This window comes from Cynocephalus volans, chromosome X (assembly GCF_027409185.1).
Source record: "Cynocephalus volans isolate mCynVol1 chromosome X, mCynVol1.pri, whole genome shotgun sequence".
In the NCBI taxonomy this organism is placed as follows: domain Eukaryota; kingdom Metazoa; phylum Chordata; class Mammalia; order Dermoptera; family Cynocephalidae; genus Cynocephalus; species Cynocephalus volans.
Window position 1 is genome coordinate 75,810,488 of NC_084478.1, and position 17,551 is coordinate 75,828,038.

The following is a 17,551-nucleotide window of genomic DNA, read 5'->3' on the forward strand; positions in this document are numbered from 1 at the left end:
CTGGAGACTATTATGAACAACCTTGAGCTAATAAATATGAAAATCTAGAGGAAATGAATAAATTCCTGGACACATATAACCTAGCAAGACTGAACCAAGAAGAAATAGAAAATCCAAATAGACTAATAACAAGTAACAATATTGAATCAGTAATAAAAAGTCTCCCAAAAAAGAAAAGCCCAGGACCAGATGGCTTTATGGCTGAATTCTACCAAATATTTAAAGAAATAATACCAATATTCTTAAACTATTTAAGAAAAGTGAAGTGGATTGAATTATTCCAGATTCATACGACAAAGCCAGCATTACCCTGAAACCAAAATTAGGCAAGGACACAACAAAAAAAGAAAACTACAAGCCAATACCCCTAATGAACACAGGTGAAAAAATCCTCAATAAAATACTAGCAAAATTAATTCAACAGAACATCAAAAAGATTATACAACATGATCAGGTGGGATGTATCCCAAAGATGGTTCAACATACATGAATCAAAAATCATGACCCATGATATCAACAGAATGAAAGAAAAAAACATAGGATCATCTTTATAGATACAGAAAAAGTATTTGATAAAATTCAACATCCCTTCAGTGATAAGCACTCTTAACAAATAGAAGGAAAGTATCTTAATACAATAAAGTCTATATATAACAATACCACAGCTAACGTCATACTGAAAGGCGAAAAGCTGAAAGCTTCCCCCCAAGAACTGGAACAAGACAACGATGCCCACTCTCAATGCTTCTATTTGACATAGTACGGGAACTCCTAGTCAGACCTATCAGGCAAGGGAAAGAAATAAAGGGCATTCAAACTGGAAAGGAGAACGTCAAATTGCCCCTGTTTGCAAGTGACATGATTTTATATAGAGAGAAACCTAAAGACTCTACCAAAACAACTCATAGAACTGAAAAAAAAAAAAAAAAAAAAAAAAAACCTCTTAGACCTGATAAAGAAATTCAGTAAAGTTGCAGGATACAAAAATCAACATACAAAAATTATTAGCATTTATATATGCCAACAACAAATTGCAGAAAAAGAAGTCAATAAAAAGCTATCCATTTACAACAGCAAGAACAACAAGAACAAAAAAATACCCAGTAATAAATTTAACCAATTAGTCAAAAGATCTCTATAATGAAAACTATAATGTTAATGATTTAGAAAGTTAAACCACATTTTCATTCCTAGAACAGTCTCCAATTTCTTGTGATGCATTTTCCTTTATATAAAGCTGCGTTCAATTTGGTAACACTTTGTTTAATATTTTGGCATCTACGTTCATGAGAGATTTGTCTGTTGTTTTGCTTTCTTATAATGTCCTTCCTGCTTTGTTTTCCATGTTGATCTAATGGCACAATAGCTAAGTCAATGAATCATGTCCCAGGGAAATCTCCCCCATCCTTGGAATGTTAGATAGTCAGGCCTTACTTGATAAAACATCTTTTAGGTTCCCATATTTGCTGCCTCAGGTTCAGCCACTTGACCAAGAGAGGGTTTTGCCTTTTTGTTGGTTAATTCCTCTCCCTATCCCTTATATGGATAGTGAAGATACTAGGCCCTGATGGAATATCCCAGGTTGGTTTTCTCCCCAGTGCACATGGGAGAAATGTGAAAGAACTACTATTCTTGGCCCTGTCTCCTGTGTAGGGGAACGCATCTTCTTATTTTGGCAGGATGAAGACTGAGTTAACTTATCTCTTGTGGAACCACCTTCCATCCTCCCCTCACAGCCTGCAGGGGTCCTACCCTCAGGTTCCAGCCAGATGGTCCAAGGTAAAGAGTTTCTTTGACCCCACCTCAAAAGGGTAGCCTGGCATGAGGGCAGGGTAGACAGGCTCAGCTCCCTTTTGATGTATATAAACTATTTAGGTGCAAGTGAGAAACCTAAAGTCCTCCTGCTTACTCTCTCCTGCCTAGCTTTCTCTCAAGACTAATTGAGTTTGCTTAAGACTAATGAACCTCCTCCCTTGAAGGTGTTTGCTGACCTTGGTTTTTTCCACACAGAGAGAGGCCAGGTCAACTTTTCATCCCAATTGCAGGGCCCGGTTCTGAATAGAGAAATCTATTTCACAAATTCGAAAAACTGGGAGTGTTACAAGAATGTAGTTTAGGAGGCTGGATAAGTATAACGACAGGAGATTGACTTGGCTCAAGAGGGACCAGAAGAATTTTTGCAGCTTCTTGAGCCCAAGCTGCTAAATTACACCTGCTATACTCACTGGTGTATCCAGGGTCTTATTTACAGGGTGGAGATCTGGCAGGTTTATTATGCTCAGGAGTCACTCCAAAAGATCTGAGAAGCTAAAAATCATGGAAGTTTTCCCTGCCTGCAGGTCAGCTGGCCTGTTAGATCTCGCCGTTGGGGAAGGGAACTCTCATTCTCTGAACACTTATTGCACCTTGCACTATGACTCCTATTTTATTACATTTATCGTATCTACTTCTCACAGCAACTCTACGTAGGTATTATTATATCAATTTTACAAAGAAGGAAATTGAGGATCTAATGTCATGATGTAAATTGCCAAAGGTCATATAGTTAGAAAATGGGATACTAATATGATTCCAGGTATATCATATTTCAAACCTGAGCTCTAATGGAGCAGGAGGTTTTTGTCTATAAGTGACAGAAACCCAACTAAGTCTCATTTAGGCAAACACAAACTAAACAAAAAATATATGTATTGGATTTCTTCTAGGAAATTACTCAGATAATCTAGGAAGACATACTAAGATAACTCATGGAATTGAAATAAGAGCTACAGGAACCAAGACTTTGGTGACTAGAACCAGGGACTCAAAGCTGCTAGGACTCTCTTTTTCCCTGCTTATCTCTTGTCTTCATTTCTCTATGCAAGTTTCTTTTAGGTCATGAGACATTCTTTTGCCAGGTGACATAACCTTTTTGAAGACTTACTTGTCCCCTGTGAACTCACTTCTTTGCACACAGCAGGGCCATGCAGGGTAAGTGTCCCCTAATTCAGCCCTCTACCCCAACTTGGTCATCTCACAGTCTTCATGCCTGTACTTAGGGTATGGTGTATCCCAAGGTGGAGCCTGTAAAATCCTCTCAGCAAAGTTCCTGGCCCTTCCCTAGGAACTAGAAGAGTAAAATTTTATTTTGAGATATATCACACACAAAGAAAAGAAATAGGGAAGGAGGGAATATGAAAAAGAACATGCAATAATAGATAACTTCCTTGTTTTTCTTTGTATATAAACACTACAGCTTAGTTTTACCCATTTTTAAGTTTTATATGAATGGAATCATATGCTATGTTTTCTTTTCTGTCTTGCTTCTTTCACTAAATATTCTATCTATGAGATTCATTGAAGATTTTGAATATAGCAGTTATTTATTCATTCATGCTGTCAGTCATCATTTTCTTATACAAATAGAGTATATTTTATGAATTTATGTGTCCTCCTTACATAAGGGCCATGCTAATCATCTATCCATTGCCCCAATTTTAGTTTATGTGATGTGGAAATGAATATGAGCCTTGGTTTTCTCATCTGTAAAGTGGTGATGACAGAACTAAGTAATTCATTAGTTTGTTGTGAGAATTAAATAAGACAGACATAGTTTTAGGATGCATGGTGCCTGATGGGTGTTGTGTTTCTTCTATAATGAGAGGCTTTAATTCACAGAGCAAGTGGCTTTGTACCCAAGATACTTAGTACTGATTTCTATTTTCATTGCTACCCTTGCCTTTTTTAAGCCTCAGTTTGCTCATCTGTAAGATGGAGATTAATTATGTCCCTCAATCAAGTTTTGTTATAGGGATCCTATTAAAAAATGAAAAATATGTGGCACATGGTAGGCACATGACATAGTTTGTTAATTTTTATTTTTTTTAGATATTCTAGGCTGTGGCTTTAGAAACAACACCTATGGTGAGAAAGTATCAATCTCTCATTTCAGCACACAGAGGCAGTACTGGGACTGTGTGTGTGTGTGTGCATGCACATGAGAGAGACGGAGAGGAGAGGGAGAGGGAGAGAGGGAATAGAGAGGTATGAAACAGAAAGGTGATTCATAGAAATAGTGAGGGTGTTTCCTGTGGCCTGACAGACAGAGAACATGTCAAGAAACAAGGAGGGAGAACCCTTTTGAAGTAGAGTCTGTAAGAAAAAATGAAAACAAAAAAGACTAACCCAACATGTAGTTTTTCCCTGGGTGGGAGGTTCTAATGAGTGATTGGAGTGAAGAAAGTCCAGTTATTGCTATATTTGTCTCATTGTGACGACCAGATATGAACGGCACAACACTGAACCTGGAGAATTACCCTAGGAATCCATGTTGGCCAGTCAGTTTTGCCAAACATTATTAGCAATTGTATAAAAGCTTTCCCTTCCTCCTCAGGAAATTGACTCAATGTTTTCAGCACTTTCTGTTTGCCTTGATAACTGATAAGGAGGGTGAGGCCTGAACTATTATTATATCTCACCCAACAGATTTTTATCTTAGTGGGGTGGGCTGACTGTTGTACCTCTTTCACATATTAGAAGCCACTGAACTGAACTGTTCTCCACTGAACTGTTCCTTAATAAACTTCAAATCCTAAAGATAATTCTGGCTTTTTCTCAACACTTTTCCCCACCATTACTCCCCCAACTTTGCTGTACCCTACTCTGCTCAATTTCCCAAACATGAAAATGCTACTGAGAAGCTGAGATATTGCTGAGTGTAAGAGGATGTCTGATGGCTCTGATAAGTAATTGCCTTTCTCTGGGCCTCAGTTTTACCATCTGCCAAATGGGAAGAATGATGCCTTCCCTGCTGTCATAAGATTGCTGAGGATAGTGGCAAAAAAAATTCTTCAAAATAAAAACCGTCAGAACTGAGCCAGTGTCCAGGTCAGTTCAGGCTCCTGCCTGAGCCCTGGAGGGGACAAACACTGACAAAGCCAGCACCCAGGTGAGAACAGACTCCCACATGGCCAACCCCTGACACAGCTGCAGGCTGGCCCAGGCACCCCGAGCCCCAGAGGGTCACACACAGACTAAACCCATGCCAAGATGAGTGCAGACTTCAATCTGAGCCCTGGAGGGAAGGAACACTGAGCAATCCAGTGCCCAGGTGACCACAGGCTCCTGCCTGAGCCACAGAGAGGACATACACCAATCATGCTGGCACCCAGGTGAGCACAGGCTCCCTAGCAGCCAGCTCCCAATGAAGCCTCAGTCCCATCCAGACCCACGTGAGCCCTGGAGGGGCCTGCACATCAACAAGAAGATATGACACCACCAAAGGAATATGGTAATTCTCAACTACCAGATCCCATAGAACAGGAAAACCTTGAGATGTCTGAGAAGGAATTCCAAGAACTGATCTTAAGAAACTCAAAGAGATAAGAGAAGAATCAATTAGAGAACACAATGAAACAAGAAAAAACATCCAAAATATGAAGGAGGAAATTTACAAAGAGATTCATACCTTTATAAAGAATGTAACAGAACTCCTAGAACTGAAGGATTCATTCAATGAAATTTTTTAAAAAGCCAGAACAGAAAGCTTGAGCAGCAGACTACAGCAAGTGAAAAAAGAATTTCAGATCTTGAAGATGGTCTTTTTGAAATAACCAAGGCAGACAAAAAAAAAGGTGGGGGGTAGGGGGAGAAATTTTAAAAAAGAAAATTTGAGAGAGCTAGCAGAAAACTTCATGCATACAAACATCCGAATCATGGGTATTCCAGAAGGGGTGGAGAAAGGAGAAGCCTATGAAAACCTAGTGAAGGAAATACTAATAGAAAACTTCACAGGTATAGAGAGAGGTCTAGGTCAAAGATCCCCAAACAGATGCAACACACAAGGATCCTCTCCAAGACACATTATAGTCAAACTTGCAAAACTCAAAGACAAGAGAGAATTCTGAAAGCATCAAGAGAAAGCTGCCAATTCTCTTATAAAGGAGTCCACATCAGACTAACAGCAAACTTCTCAACTGAAACTTTAGAGGCCAGAAGAAAATGGGATCACATGTACAAACGCTAAAAGAAAAAAATTGCCAGCCAAGAATTCTTTACTCAGCAAGGCTCTCCTTCAGAAATGAGGGAGAAATGGTATATTTCCCAGAAAAACAAAAATTATGGGACTTCACTACCTCATGACCAGCCCTGCAAGAAATTCTCAAAGGAGTCCTGCATCCAGAATCTGAAAAATAATAATCACTTTCACAGATTTACAAGAAAGAGCAAAGCCTGCAATTAAAACAAAAATGCTAATGAGTAAGAGAAAGAAGCTAAATCATGTCACATCAAAAATCCAACTAACGCTTAAGATGAAAATCAAAAGGGAAAGAGAAGAAGAAATGATACTTAAAACATCTAAACAAAAAGGTATATAATGACAGGAGTAAAGCAATACTTATCAATAACAACCCTAAATGTAAATGGATTAAACTCTGCATTCAAAAGACACAGATTGATAGGACTAAGAAGCTAGACCTAACTATCTACTGTCTTCAAGAGACCCATCTCACCTACAAAGACACACACGGACTAAAAGTGAAGGAATGGAAAAAGATATACCATGCAAACGGAAACCAAAAATGAGCAGGAGTAGCTATTCTTATATCAGATAAAATAGATTTCAAACCAAAATCCATAAAAAAGATACAAAGAAAGCCATTATATAATAATAAGGAAATCTGTACTGTTACAAGACATAAGAAACATAAATATGTATGCACCCAACACTGAAGCACCTAGATATGTAAAGCAAACACTCTTAGACCACAAAAAGAGAAATAATCTAGTGGGTGACCTGAAAATCCCTCTCTCGGTGTTGGAAAGATCTTCCAGGCAACAAATCAACAAAGAAACACAGGATTGAATCTATACCTTAGATCAGTTGGACCTGACCAACACCTACAGAACATTTCATCCAACAACCAGAGATTAAACATTCTTCTTGTCAGCACATGGAACATTCTCCAGAATAGACCACATGTTAGGTCACAAAACAAGTCTGAGGAAATTTTTAAAAATTGAAATCATTCGAAGTATCTTTACAGACCACAATGGACTAAAATTGGAATTCAATAACAAGCAAAATTCTGGAAACTACTCTAGTGCATGGGAACTAAATAACAGACTCTTGAATTACCTGTGGGTCTAAGAAGAAATTAAACAGGAAATCAAAAAATTTCTTGACACTAATGAAAATAAAGAAACATCATACCAAAACCTGTGGGATACTGCAAAAGCAGTACTGAGAGGTAAGTTTATTGCAATAAATACTGACATATAAAGAATGGAAAGTTTTCAAATAAATGACCTAACATTATGCCTCAACAAACTAAAAAAACAACAACAATGCAATCCTAAAAGTAGTAGACAGAAAGAAATAATTAATATCAGGGCAGAATTAAATGAAATGAAGATCCAAAAAATGATACAAAAGATCAATGAAACAAAAACTTGGTTATTGGAGAAGGTAAAGAAAATAGACAAATCATTAGCTAGGTTAACAACAACAAAAAGAAAAAAAAAAGAGAGAGAGACGTCCCAAATAACAAATATTGAAAATTAAAAGGGAGATGTTACAACTGGCACCACAGAAATACAAAGAATCATTAGAGATTATTATAAACAATTGTACACCAAAAAATATGAAAGCCTGGAGGAAATGGATAAATTTCTGGACACATACAAATTACCAATACTGAACCAAGAAGAAATACAGAACCTGAGCAGACCAATAACAAGCAATAAGATTGAAGCAGTAATCAGCAATCTTCAAACAAAGAAAAACCCAGGACCAGACATCTTTACACCTGAATTCTATCAAAACTTCAAAAGAAGAATTAATATCACTTCTTTTCAAACTATTCCAAAAAAACAAAACAGAAGATATTTTTCCAAACTCATTCTGAGTCCACAATCCCCCTGATACTAAAAGCAGATAAAGACACAACAACAAAAAAAGGAAAACTACAGGCCAGTATCCTTGATAAACAGATGTAACAATCCTCAACAAAATACTAGCAATCAGATTACAGCAACATATCAAAAATATTATACACCACTATCAAGTGGGATTTATCCCAGGGATGCAAGGTTGGTTCAAGATATGCAAGTCAAAAAAATTCAACAAAATTCAACATCCTTCGTGATCAAGATTCTCAGCAAATTAGGTATAGAAGGGAATTATCTCAATACAATTAAAGCCATTTATGACAAACCAATTGCCAATATCATCCTGAATGGGGAAAAGCTGACCCCTTAAGAACAGGAACAAGACATGGATGCCCACTCTCACCACTCCTACTTAACATAGTTTGGAAGTGCTAGCCAGAGTAATCAGGCAAGAGAAAGAAACGAAGGGCATCCAGATTGGAGAGGACGATATCAAACTGTCCTTGTCTGCTGATGACGTGATCTTATATGTAGAAAAACCTACAGACTCTACCAAAAGACTCTTATAGCTGATTAACAATTTCAGTACCGTTTCAGATACAAAATCGACACCCAAAAGAAATAGCATTTTTATACTCCAATAACAAACTAGCAGAAAATGAAATCTAGAAAGCAAGCCAGTTTACAATAGTTGCCAAAAAAAAAAAAACAGTTAGGTATCAATTTAACAAAGGAGGTGAAAGATCTCTACAATAAGAACTACAAAACACTACTGAAAGAAATTAAAGAGGTCCAAAAAATGTGGAAACACATACCATGCTCTTCAATGGGAAGAATTAGCATCAAGAAAATCTCCATTCTGCCCAGTGCAATCTACAGATTTAATGCAATCCCCATCAAAATGCCAATGACATTCTTCACAGAAATAGAAAAAGCAATCCAAATATTCCTATGGAACAAGACCCCAAATAGCCAAAGCAACCCTAAGTAAAATAAAATAAAATAAAATAAAGCCAGAGGCATAACACTACCTGACTTTAAGTTATATTACAAAGTTAACAAAAACAGCCAAACAGCTTGGTACAGTAACCAAAACAGCATAGTAGTGGCATAAAAACAGACACCCACATCAATGTAACAGCATAGAAAACCTAAGAATCAACTCACATACATACAGCCAACTGAATTTGACAAAGACAGCAAGAACATACCTTGGGGAAAGACTGCCTCTTCAATAAATGGTGCTGGGAAAATTGGACATCCCTGTTCCTCTCACCATATACAAAAATCAACTCTAAATGGATTAAAGACTTAAATATAAGACATGAAACCATAAAATTATTAAAGGAAAACATAAGGGAAAGACTCCAGGTAATAGGACTTGGCAAAGACTTTATGAATAAGACCCCCGAAGCACAAGCAACAAAAGAATAAATAAATAAATAGGATTATATCAAACTGAAAAGCTTCTGCACAGCAAAGGAAACAATTGGCAGAGTGGAAAGACAACTTATGGAATGGGAGAAAATATTTGCAAGCTATACATCCAATAAGGGATTAATATCCAAAATATTCAAAGAACTCAAGCAACTGTATAGTAATAAATCAAGTAATCCAATTAAAAAATGGGCAAAGGAGATGCATAGACATTTTCAAAGGAAGAAACAGAAATGGCCAACAGGTACATGAAAAAATGCTCAGCATCATTAGTCATCAGAGAAATGCAAATCAAAACCATATTGAGATATAATCTCACTCCAGTTAGATTGGCCATTATTAAAATGACCAAGAATAACAAATACTGGTGAGGATGCACAGAAAGGGGAACTCTTCCAGATTGTGGGTAGGATTGTAAATAAGCACAGCCGTTACGGAAAACAGTATGGACCTTTCTCCAACAACTACAGATAGAGCTACAATATGATCCAGCAATCCCACTACTGGGTATATATCCAAAGGAATGGAAATCATCACGTCAAAGGGACACCTGCATTCCCATGTTCACTGCAGCTCTATTTACAGTAGCCAAAATATGGAACCAACCTAAGTGTCCATCGACAGACAACTGGATAAAGAAAATGTGGTATACATGCACAATGGAATACCACTCGGTCATTGAAAAGAATGAAGTTCTGCCATTTGCAACAACATGGATGAGTCCGGAGAAAATTATGTTAAGTGAAATAAGCCAAACTAGGAAAGAGAAATACCACATGTTCTCACTTATAACTGGATGGAAAGAAAGAAGAAGGAAGGAAGGAAGGAAGGAAGGAAGGAAGGAAGGAAGGAAGGAAGGAAGGAAGGAAGGAAGGAAGGAAGGAAGGAAGGAAGGAAGGAAGGAAGGAAGGAAAGAGGAGGAAAGAAAGCAAAGACCACAACAATTCATTGAACTTTCAGAAGGAGAGAACAAACCTAAGTTTACTAGACATGAGGGGAAGGGCAGGAGGGGGTTTGAGAGGGACAAGTTGGGTTAAAGGTATAAAGAAAAATCATGATTTATAATGATGTATATACTAATCAAAAAAGATGAAAGTTGAAATAACCAAAGATAATGAAAATAAGCATAACAAGACTAAAACAATAAGGAAAGCAAAGGCATGGAAATGAAATGGATATAGGAATAAGGAAAATGGGCCCAAATGACGAGATGTTATAGGCCATCCATGGAGTAGAAAGTTCCCGAACTGAATCTGAAAGTGGGTGGGAAGAGAAAGTAGCTAGATAGCAAACTATTTTTTCATCTACCTTGCTTGTACCGTATTTGGACCTGATTGGGTCAATCACCTGTCCAAGAGGCTGTGGAAAAAAAAGATATGAGATACTGTGATTGAGGGAATCCCTCCAGAACTACAAGGGTAGAGCAGATTCCCAGAAGGAATCAGGGTGAGGGAATAAGGCAAACAAAAACAAATGCTCACTACACCATAGAGTATAGTATTTAAAATGGATTAAGACTTCTGGTCAAGATGGCAGAATAGATGCACCCAGCGTCACTCTCTCCCACAAATCAACTGATTTACAACTATAAAAACATAACATCAAGTGTGTACGGAATGGGGAGACATCCAGGGAAGGAGGCGGAAGCTCTGTGAGACCACAAGCCCTGTGGGGCCACCCCTGCACAATCCAGCAGATAGGCTTCACCGCCACCACCTGGCTCCATTCCCAGCCTGGCCCAGTGTGCACAGAGTGGGAAGACGTCCAGTGGGGGAGGCAGAAGCTCCACAGAGACCACACGCTCTGCGGGGCCTCCATGCATCCCAGCAGCCCGGCCCAGTGCGCGTGGAACAGGGAGACGTCCAGCAGGGGAGGTGGAAGCTTGGCATAGACCACACACCCTGTGGTACCGCCCTGTGACCCAGCAACCTGGCCGAGTGCATGCTCACCAGAGAGGTGGCTCCCTGGAGAGGCCCAGGACCCGAGGCAACTACACATGCAAGGCACTAGTGGCCAACTGAGCAGACACTGAGGTAGCCATACCAAATTGGCAACCCCAGCAACATCTTAGTCAGACAATAGTGTCAAACCTGTGGAATGTGAAACCCCCTGCCACAATGACTAAACATCAAAGAAAAGATACCAGAAATATGAAAAATCAAGAAAGTACACCACCAAAGGGTAATAACTCTCAAGCTCTAGATCCTATAGAACAAGAAGCCCTTGAAATGTCTGACAAGGAATTTTGAGTGACAATTATAAGGAAACTGAATGAGATACAAGAAAACTCAGCTAGACAACATGATGAAATGAGGAAAAGTATACAGGACCTGAAAGAAGAAATGTACAAGGAAATCAATGCCCTGAAAAAGAATTTAGCAGAGCTTGCTGAACTGAAGAATTCATTCAGCGAAATAAAAATGCAACAGAAAGTTTAACCAGCAGGCTTGCAGAAGTTGAAGAGAGAACCTCTGAACTTGAAGATGGGCTGTTTGAAATTACACAGGCAGACAAAAAAAAGAAAGAATCAAAGGCATTGAAGAAAATCTGAGAGAGATATCAGACAACCTTAAGCACTCAAATATCCGAGTCACGGATATTCCAGAAGGGGTTTGGAAAAAGGAGATTGCATTGAAAACATGTTCAACAAAATAGTGGCAGAAAACTTCCCAGGTATAGGAAAAGTCACAGATCCTCAGATTCAGGAAGCTCAAAGCTCTCTGAATGTATTCAACCCAAAAAGGTCTTCTCCAAGACATGTTATAGTCAAATTGGCAAAACTCACATGAGGTGAGTCTCTGAAGGCAGCATATATTTGTGTCTACCTTTTTAATCCAGTCAGTCAGTCTGTGTCTTTTGAGTAGCGAATTTAATCCTTTTATATTAAGAGTTGTTATTGAAAGATTTTGATTTACTCCTAGAATTTTATTAAGTTTTGTTTGGATGTCTTAAGTACCTTTTGTTCCTTTCTTTCTGATATACTGTTTTTCTTTTGTATTTGTTGATTTCTTGGGGTGGTAGATAAACTATTTTTACTCTTTATTGTTAGCATTTTTATTTTACTAGTGGGTTTTGTTTTTTCTTATGTATTTATAGAGTAGTGGTTGTTTTTCAGGTACCAAACCTAGTACTCTCCCGAGAATTTCTTGTAAGGCTGGTTGTGTGGTAGTGAACTCCTGCAGTTTTCGTTTGTCTGAGAAATATACTACTTTTCTTTGTTTTGGAAGGATAGCCTTGCTGGGAAAAGTATTCTTGGCTGGAAATCTTTGTCTTTTAGTATTTTGAATATATCATCCCATTCTTTTTTGGCCTTTAGGGTTTCTGATGTAAAGTCTAATGTTAGTCTGATTGGAGCTCTCTTATATGTGACTTGACGTTTCTGTCTTGCAGCTTTTAAGATTCTCTCTTTGTCTTTGAGTTTTGCCAGTTTGTCTATAACATGTCTTGAAGAGGATCTTTTTGAGTTGAACATGTTTGGGGATCTTTATGCCTCCTGAATCTGACGATCTCTGTCTTTCACTATACCTGGAAGTTTTCTGCTGTCATTTTATTGAATATGTTTTCGTGCCATTTCCTTTATCCTCCCCTTCTGGAATGCCCATGATTCAGATATTTGAATGCTTAAGATTGTCCATTATCTCTCTTAGGTTTTCATCAATGTTTTTAATTCTTCTTTTCTATTTTCTATTTTTTTTTTTTTTTTTTTTTTTTTTTGCCCACCTGTGTTATTTCAAATAGCCCATCTTCAAGGTCAGAAGTTCTCTATTCTGCTTCTGCAAGCCTGCTGGTTAAACTCTCTGTTGTGTTTTGTATTTCATTGAATGAATTCTTCAGCTCCACAAGTTCTGTTACATTCTTTTGCAGGGCATTGATTTCTTTGTATATTTCTTCTTTCAGGTCCTGTATACTTTTTCTCATTTTATTGTGTTGTCTAACTGAGTGTTCTCATACCTCATTTAGTTTCCTTAGAACTGATGCTCAAAATTCCTTGCCAGTCATTTCAAGGACTTCCTGTTCTATAGGATCTAGAGCTTGAGAGTTATTATTACCCTTTGGTGGTGTACTTTCTTGATTTTTCATATTTCTGGTATCTTTCCTTTGGTGTTTAGTCAATGCAGCAGGGGATTTCACAATCTACTCATTCAACCCTAACGTCTGGCTAGGATCCTCCAGTTACTGCCAATTTAGCACAGCTGCCTTGGTGCCTGTGGGCAGGAGGTTCACGCCTCTCTGGGCCGCAGGGACCGGCCTGGGCTGGGATTTCCTCATTGGCGCCTACCTGCTCTGGCACAGGTGCCTTGGGGAAAGTGGGCCCAGTGGCTCTCTGGCCTCTCTGGGGGCCTCTCTCTGGGTGGCATGAACTGGCCTGGGCTGGGATTCCTGTGGTGATGCCTACATGCTCTGGCATGGGTGCCTTGGGGCACATGGGCCTGGCAGCTCTCGGGCCTCTCTGCCTGTACTATTCTTTAGACTGCTCAAAGGTGGCTTGTAGATCTTCCTTAGGAGCCAGTTGGTTACTCTTTTGGTAGTGGACAGCTAATAACAGTAGTGGGGATGGTGATGGTGGTGGGGAGGCCCCGTGGCACAAGAAAGTAGTGAAAGATAGAAACCATAGTTGCTGGGAAACAATGTATTCTGGTTGGAGAACAGTAAAATTCTTAAAGATGAATTACAGTGAATAAGTAGATGGGTAAGTCAAGTTGTCTGCAGAAGATTCAACAGTGGAGATATTCTATCTGGCCAGATGTCTTCAGATGTTAGATGATAAGCAAGTGCATCTCAAAATATAGTGGTATGACCAATGTTTACCAGAACTGGGATATAAACTGGGGGCTGTATATAGAGATCAAGAGGTTGAATGGTTTTTGTATATGGAATACTTTTTGATGAAGAGCTCTAGTGGAAATGAGGGTCTGATGTAGGGGACAAAGTGTGCCACCTTGATGAGGGTACCCACCATAATCAAAGTCTGTTATGCTGTTTGGGGAGTTTTCAGAGTTTAGGAGTGGATATACTAATTGATATTTAAATTACTATATTTAGTCCAAATATAGGTATAATAGATACTTGTATATTGGAGTACATGTTGAATGCAGAGCCTCCAGAAGTCTTTAGGCTATATCAAGATTTTTAAGGGATTGTAGTGATTTACTGGTTTGGCACTATGGCCAAGCCACAACATTTAAGAGGGAGTTTCCTTTGCCATGCTACAGAAGGGGACACTTGAATAGTAGCTCTCGTCACGTATTCTATGTCTTCTTGAGTGGTACTTGAGTATTTCTATGTATGTTAGACAGTACTGCCTTTTTTGAATTATCTCAGATTGCTTGAAGACTACAAAATTTTCTTCCTGGAGGGACTCTCAGGATAGGGTGAACAACTCCTCTACCCAGATATTGTACCCCAATGTGTTGACTACTGGCAGTTTTGGCTGCTCTGTACAGATGTGGAAGTTGAAATGTTGCAGTAATTACACCCCACCCTCCAGTTTGCCTCAGCTGCTCTCATTCATGAGGGTTGAACCATACTATCATGGGGTACCAAGTCCCTGTGGCGTAATGCCACAAGCCTTGAAGGCCAGACTGATTGCCAGTAGTTCCAGTTCTCACAGGGATAGTTGGCCTTGTCAGGAACTAGCTTTCTTTAGAAGTGGGCACAAATACATGTCCCCTGTGCTTGGATCTTCTTCTTGCAGGATATTCTAAGACAAGATTGGGTTGGGATATGGCAAGATAAGGTAGAATAAAATAACATTTCTAGCTCCTAGAATGCCACAGCTAAAATTTTATTAGTGAGATTAGTTATTAAAAGGTTTTTTTTTTATTGGTTACAAATATTCATGAGATACAAAGCTGATTGTTACCCCTCGTGCCCATGATGTGGGGGCCAGATTCGTACTGGCTGTATACCCATTACCACAAATTGCATTTGTACCCCATGTCCCCCACCCAATTATCACCAACCTTCCTCCCACTCCACCCTTCCATAAGGTAAAAAATAGGCTTCAAGGTCAGTGAGAACTACCACTGGATGCTGGTTCCCCCTCTAGACAATAGTACTAGATCTCCAAACATGCACTGATGGCAGGAACACCTTTTCCTTTGTCTAGAGTCATACTCTGCCAGGTGTACTCTTTCAGAAGTAAGTATATGAGAATGATAAAAGGACATGTGACCATCCACACTTCCATGTTGTTGTTGCTTAGAGCATTATTCTGCCTATACTAGCTGTGTGACCCTAAGCAATATTAATAGCTATTATTTTTGAGTGCTTACTATATTCTTTGCACTGTGCTAAGTGCTTTTCCTGCATTACTCTCATTTAATTATCATACCAAACATATGAGATAGGTTCTATCTTTACCTTCATTTTTTATATCATCAACTGAGGATTAGGGAGGCTAAGGAACTTGCTCAAGGTAACATGACCAAGAAGTGAAGAATGAGGGATCAGATACAGGTTTGTCGCTCTGTATCCTCTGCCCCTAACCATTCTTCTTTACTGCCATTTTGGGGCAATTTATTCAGTTTCTTCCTTTGCAAAATGGGTACATTTGTTGTTTTTGTCTACCCAGCATCTGTTCCTCCTTCTGGCAATAGAAGCTTTATTTTTTCCTCAGGGAACCACCTCTTCTTTACTCCAGTCCATGTGGTTAGGTGAGGGTCAGCTGGTTCCACTCCTGACTGCAGGAAGGTGCTTGTCCCTCAGGCAAGACCATCCAACATTTTATCTTTTTACATATAATGATTGTTCCATACACGGACCCTGGGCCTCTGTCTAACCAGTCAGTGTGTACCATAGGGATTGGCTCAGAGAAAGACACGTGACCCGAGTTGGTCCAGTAAGATTTAAGACCTTTCTTTGAACAATTGAGAAAGATTTTTTGTTTATGGACCTGAATCTTGGTAGATATAAACTTCTCATTTACTAGGGGCCAGCCCACAGAGGGAGCCTTACCAAAATTGATGTAAGCAGAGAAGAAAACAGAGCTGCAAAATGTTGGGTCCTTATGATATAGTTTGAAACCCTAGATACAGTCATGCCTGAAGTCATACCTCTGGATTATTTCAGTTTATTTATCCAACAAATATTTATTGAATGCTTGCTATGTTCCAGGCATTGTTTTAGGCATGGAAATACTGCAGGAAACAATCAGACGTGGTCCTCTGTAGCTTGATAACAAGGGTCAGTAAATTCCTTTCTGTGCTTAAACCAATTTGAGTCTTTTTTTTTTTCTTTCCACTTCAACTGAAATAGTCTTGACCAATACAAAGATGGAGATAATAACATCTCAGGGCATTTGTGAGAATTAAAATGAGATAATATTTACATATTAAGTGCTTATCACAGTGCCTGGCATATAATATGTATTCAATAAATAATTGTGTGATTTCATATCCACCCCACATCCAATATCCTCAAAGTCTTCTCTATGTAGATTATCCAATTTCCCATTTTCAGGTATCTTTAAAATTTATCAAAAGTGATGTAAACTCCCTGTATATAAAATACTTAAAAGACAACTGCAACATATGGACCTTGCTTAATGTTTATTTGAACAAACACACGGAAGTAAGGAGACAATGAACAACATTTGAACATTGATTATGTATTCAATATATTAATATTTTAGGTGTGATATTATTGTAGATATGCTTTAAAAAAGAAACCTTATTGTTTAGATACACATACTATTTTATTAATGAAGTAGTTTGATTTGAAATATTATATTTGAAATATTTTATAAATGAAGTAATTTGATTTCTTAAATTTGTTTCAGATGATTGTGGGAAAGGGGAAGGTGCGTGGTGATCATGGAAGAAAGACAAGTGGCCATGAGTTGCTAACAACTGAATGTGCTTGATGTTATATGATGGCTTGGTGTACTATTGTTTCACTTTTTTTGTTTGAAATTTTCCTTACTAACAAGATATTTTTTTTTTTTTTTTTAAATTTTATTTTGTCGATATACATTGTAGCTGATTAATGCTCCCCATCACCAAAACCTCCCTCCCTTCTCCCTCCCCCCCTCCCCCCCAACCATGTCCTTTCTGTTTGTTTGTTGTATCAACTTCAAATAATTGTGGTTGTTATATCTTCTTCCCCCCCCCCCCCGGTTTGTGTGTGTATGTGTGTATGTGTGTGTGTGAATTTATATATTAATTTTTAGCTCCCACCAATAAGTGAGAACATGTGGTATTTCTCTTTCTGTGCCTGACTTGTTTCACTTAATATAATTCTCTCG

At 38.5% G+C, this 17,551-nt stretch overlaps 1 non-coding gene across 1 annotated transcript; it reads right to left on the reverse strand.

Moving 5' to 3' along the window:
* Positions 1–3,397: 3,397 nt before the first annotated feature.
* Positions 3,398–3,501, reverse strand: LOC134368797 (U6 spliceosomal RNA). The gene has a single exon (XR_010022501.1). It is a non-coding gene; the product is annotated as a U6 spliceosomal RNA (small nuclear RNA).
* Between the last annotated feature and the right edge of the window lie 14,050 nt (positions 3,502–17,551).